Source organism: Anser cygnoides, chromosome 1 (genome assembly GCF_040182565.1).
Source record: "Anser cygnoides isolate HZ-2024a breed goose chromosome 1, Taihu_goose_T2T_genome, whole genome shotgun sequence".
In the NCBI taxonomy this organism is placed as follows: Eukaryota; Metazoa; Chordata; class Aves; order Anseriformes; family Anatidae; genus Anser; species Anser cygnoides.
Genome location: NC_089873.1, coordinates 135768035 through 135773713, shown reverse-complemented (window position 1 = coordinate 135773713; position 5679 = coordinate 135768035).

Below are 5679 nucleotides of genomic sequence, written 5' to 3'. Positions count from 1 at the left end.
CATTTTCTCCAGATCATCAATCTATTTCCATGGATTCAATGGTGGTGAGTTATGATATCCACGACACTTTGTAGGTTTAAAACCAATTCTAAGTGTATTAATAATCTTTTCAGATCTCAGGTATTTATGACCTTAAGAGAGATGAAGGTTAGTCTGTTTCCTGGGGGTGTGCTTTGAGGCAGTCATGACATCTCTTTTTCCAAGAAAAAAATAATGTAATACTTGTAATTTGAAGGTTTTATTTCCACCATCAGTCTAAGTGAAGCATGAATCATGTGTGTGGTAAACTATATAAAGGAAAAGTAAAATGTAACCTTATAAGCAAATGATTTCAAAGCCCAGTTAAATAATAAATCTGTGAGTAATAACTACAGACAAGAGAGAAAAAGTACAGTAAGTACAAATAAATTCAAAAACAATTTGTTAAGAATAACATTTGAGGCTCATTTCCCAGACTAGTAAATATATTAAAAAACAAAAACAAAACCAAAAAAAAAACAAAAACCAAACCAAACCAAAACAAAAACACTTGAAACAAATGGGGATGCTACCAGTGTTACAGACATGTTGAAAAACAATTTTTCAAGGAAACAAACAAACAAAACAAAACAAACAAACAAACAAACAAAAACACTAATTCCAGTACAGTTTTAGTTCTGAGGAAACAAACAAATAACATCTTTTACAATGCTTTTTTACAGTGAAATATCTGTGTAACTTTCCAGATAATTTAAACCTTTTTTTAAACAGATGAACAACATTAAGGAATAGATGCTAAGCGACAACATAAAGAGCTGAAGAAAAGGAATGTATAACTACAGAAGGGGACCTAGGGAAAATATAGTGAAGCCAAAGTAGAAGGACACATGATCCCTGAAGACATCCCTGAAGGACAGCTAAAAAAACAAGATTGGAAGCAATGGATAATGAATATCCTCAAAGGTTAGCCCTTTAGGAACTAATCATTAATTACTAGACATGCTTAATTAATCGAAATTTTCTCTAGCAAATATAAATTCTTTTCCATTCTGTGACTGAAAGTCCATACACTGTCCATTGATTTTCTGAGCTGAAAATATGATAAAAACAACCATAATGTTGCTAAAAATAAACAGAGCAGTATGGGCAAACCATTTTAATTACCTTCTCATATATTTTGGCATTCTCTGTGTATAAGTTGTAAACTCATATTTTGTTGCAATAATGTGTTAATAGTGTGGAATAACATTTGTTAAGACTCAGAACTTGCTGAATACAAGAGGGATAGGCAATATGTTTAATTTAATAGCAATGGTATAGTTTCTTAGCAAAAAAAAATCCCACATAAGAGAAAAAGTACTCATTACTTTATAAATAGTGACTTCACATCTCTTCATGAGAGCATATAAAGAAGGGTAAGAAGACTGAAATCTGGATTTCCAAATAAAATTTGACGCACCCGTTGCTGGAATAAGCAAACCTGAAAAATTAATAATCTTCTACCAAATAGTTCTTCATATCAGTGTGTTAAGAATATTCCATCTTCTGTCAGATTAATAAAAAAGATTTAAAGATGTCTGATTCAGCAAACATGACACTGAAAAAAATGATAGCTGTAGTCAGTCATAGAAAATTTTTTCATTCCATATGGATATATGTATCTATATATAGATAATGTATACATAGATGTATGACTTTAATGAAGCAAATATAAAATTAGCAATCTCCCATGGAAGAAGACATGAATAAGGGGTACTTAAACCAATTGCAAGGCATACATCGCAAACCATAAGCCATATACAAATACGTTGGACCAGAAGGAGGGCAGTCAAGGTGCTGAGGGGGTCTGGACAAAGTCACTGCAAAGCACTGCCCATCATCTTTGAAGGGTCACAGCAATCAAGGAAGGTTCTTCTTGACTGCTCCCTTTTAATCTGTGATTTAGCCATTCTTGGCCAAGGACTTTCAGCCTTTAGCCACTGGAAAGGAAAAAGGTGTTTTCCATTTCCACTTCCATTTTCCATTAAATTGGGGCTAAACATTTTCTAACCTTCTCTGTTGTACGGAAAGAGATATTAAATAAGTCATGATTAAGCAGGTTAGGTCCTGGCAAAATGCTGTTAAAAGAATTAAAGAAAAAGCATACAAACAAGAAGTATATAAATCAAAACTTTTTCATGTGTTTAAGGAGAAGTTGACTGGGATGTGGCAAGATATCCTGCAGAACTGAAGGAAGAGGAAACAGAGTTGCTGGATCCATCATGTAAACTTACATAAAAAAGTCTTGCACAAAACTCTCCTGAAAATTTGGGTGGTATACCTATGAAATATTAACCTTAGAATGTTTCTAACAATAATCATCGGAGGAAGAGTTTTTGCAAAAATAATGCCAAAAATAAAAACCTCTGGTGTTTTTTGTTTGTTTGTCTGTTTTGTTTTGTTTTTCCCCTGAATTGTCATCTCAATTAAATGTAGAGTGTCAGAAATAAATGTGAAGATCATCAAATCCATGCTGTTAAAGCAACCCACATCTTTTTTTTGTCTTACCACACTTCCCTGAAGAAATAAGATAAGAAAAGTAGGTGTACTGCATAACATTTACATAGAAAGGATTATGTGTGCTTACAAAGACAGTATTTGTTTTCCTCTACGTACCCAAGTTTTACAGTGAAAAATAAGTAAGCATTGAATCACAAAGTTCAGGTAGAATGCATAGTACAGGGGTTGAGTGACCACCTTTTTTAAAATAGTCTAAATTATGTTCTTTTGCCAGAGACATTAACTCCTTAAGCACAAGCATCAGCAGACAGAAATCTGACTTGCTTTCAGAAATTAGGTAAAAAATGCATTTTTTTAGAAGAAGCATTTCTCTCATAAGGGTCCTTCAATTTGTGCTGCTTTTACATCTATGATAAGGCAAAGTCATTACAACTGAAAAAAATGTGAAGAGGAAAACATTTTTAAGAAAGATCATATTTTATTCATTAGTATGTCTCCTAGAATCGTTGAAAGACAATGCTAACCCTGATGATATTCCCAACTCTGAACTCAAGCAGACAAATATTCCACACAAATTTTCATCTGAGAAAGAAAAATATCATAGATGCCATGAACTCATCTAGGGTTATTGACTGATTTTCCTTGGAAAACATTTGTGCACAAAAGAAATGGGCACAAAAGAGGAATGGAGGGAGGGCAGAGGGAGGGATTTTTCAGGAAAAGTGGGGAAAACAATCAGGGAAAATTAATGTGGCATTTTAATTGGTATCTGACGTTTCCTTTTTTTCCTTTTTTTCCGAGCACTAAATAATTCCCAGTTTGTCACAGCCTTTTGATGGATAGGTACTACATTGCTTTTCTTGGCTTAAACCTCTTGATCCTAAATGCTGATTCAAAAAGGAAAGTAAGACAGAAACCACTGTTGATTCTGAACAGCATCCAGCTACTATCTCTAGTTCTGATCTCAGAAAACTTAGTCTCTCTCAGAAAACTTGGTCTCTAGTTACTTCTAGACACTAATTACCTTGAGTTTGCCCAAATGTTAGACTAACATCTCATTTAAGTATTTTGAATTACAGTATGCCTAATGAAGATATAACACAACTTAATCAAATAAAATGGAGGATAACTATTCCAAGCATAAGACCTTTACCAATATATTCTTTATTTCTAGTATGACTAGATGCTGCATCTAGTATATCTGTATATAACTGCATGATAAAACAACAACAACAACAAAACCTTATTTTCTTCAACACTTTTATTTTATCTTATTTTCTTTTAGTCTGTTTACTCACTGCATCATAAAATCATAGAATTATAGATCTGGGAGATGAGTGGCTGGAAAGCTGCCTGGCCGAGAAGGACCTGGGAGTACTGGTTGATAGTCGGCTGAATATGAGCCAGCAGTGTGCCCAGGTGGCCAAGAAGGCCAACAGCATCCTGGTCTGTATAAGAAGCAGTGTGGCCAGCAGGTCTAGGGAAGTGATTGTGCCCCTGTACTCGGCTCTGGTGAGGCCGCACCTTGAGTACTGTGTTCAGTTTTGGGCCCCTCGCTACAGGAAGGACATGGACGTGCTCGAGCGAGTCCAGAGAAGGGCGACCAAGCTGGTGAGGGGTCTGGAGAACAAGTCTTACGAGGAGCGGCTGAGGGAGCTGGGCTTGTTCAGCCTGGAGAAGAGGAGGCTCACGGGCGACCTTATCGCTCTCTATAGGTACCTTAAAGGAGGCTGTAGAGAGGTGGGGGTTGGTCTGTTCTTCCACGTGCCTGGTGACAGGACGAGGGGGAATGGGCGAAAGTTGCGACAGGGGAGTTTTAGGTTGGATGTTAGGAAGTACTTCTTTACCGAAAGGGTTATTAAGCATTGGAACGGGCTGCCCAGGGAGGTGGTGGAGTCACCATCCCTGGAGGTCTTTAAAAGACATTTAGATGTAGAGCTTAGCGATATGGTTTAGTGGAGTACTTAGTGTTAGGTCGGAGGTTGGACTCAATGATCTTGAGGTCTCTTCCAACCTAGAAATCTGTGATACTGTGTAATGGCTTGTGTTCAAGGGACCGTAATGATCTTCTAATTCTAACCCCCGTGCCATGGGAAGGTATTCCTCCCACTAGACCAGGTTGCTCAAAGCCCCATCAAAGCCTTAAACACTTCCAGGGATGGGGCATCCACAACTTTTCTCAACATCCTCTTACAGCACCTCACTACCCTCTGAGTAAAGAATTTCTTCCTTATATCTAATCTAAATTTCCCCTCTTTTGGTTTAAAACCATTACTCCTTGTCCTGTCACTATACTCCCTTATAAAGAGTCCCTCTGCTATGGGACTCTTATGCTTATTCCAGTTTTATAACTAGTGAATTTTTACTTTCATGAGGCTGGAGTTTTAACCTTACACTTAACTTTCTTCACTTTAAGACTGGAAACTGCTGTGAGAGTTACGAAATCATTCTCAGTGTCTGATGACCCTGTGTGTCTTTTCTTTCCGCCTCCTTCTTCCACATTGTTGTCCGCTGATTTGCCTGGTAAGCTTCTTATTAAAAGTAAATATATATTTATTTATTTATTTTTTAAATCTGGGTGTGTGGTCAGCTTCAAAGACCCTAATGAAGATGAAAATCTCACATCAGGAAATCAAGAGCTTGGTCACTTTGAATCCAGAGCAAGAAAGAGGAAGAGAAAAAGAGAAAAGAGAAAGAGAAAAGAGAAAGAGAAAAGAGAAAAGAGAATTGAGAGAGAAGAGAAAGAGAAAGAGAAAGAGAAAGAGAAAGAGAAGAGAAAGAGAAAGAGAAAAGAGAAAGAGAAAGAGAAAGAGAAAGAGAAAGAGAGAAGAGAAAGAAAGAGAAAGAGAAAGAGAAAGAGAGAAAGAGAAAGAGAAAGAGAAAGAGAAAGAGAAAGAGAAAGAGAAAGAGAAAGAGAAAGAGAAAGAGAAAGAGAAAGAGAAAGAGAAAGAGAAAGAGAAAGAGAAAGAGAAAGAGAAAGAGAAAGAGAGAGAAAGAGAAAGAGAAAGAGAAAGGGAAAGGGGAAGGGGAAGGGGAAGAGGAAGAGGAAGAGGAAGAGGAAGAGGAAGAGGAAGAGGAAGAGGAAGAGGAAGAGGAAGAGGAAGAGGAAGAGGAAAGAAAGAGAAAGAGAAGAGAAAGAGAAAGAGAAAGAGAAGAGAAAGAGAAGAGAAAGAGAAAGAGAAAGAGAAAGAGAAAGAGAAG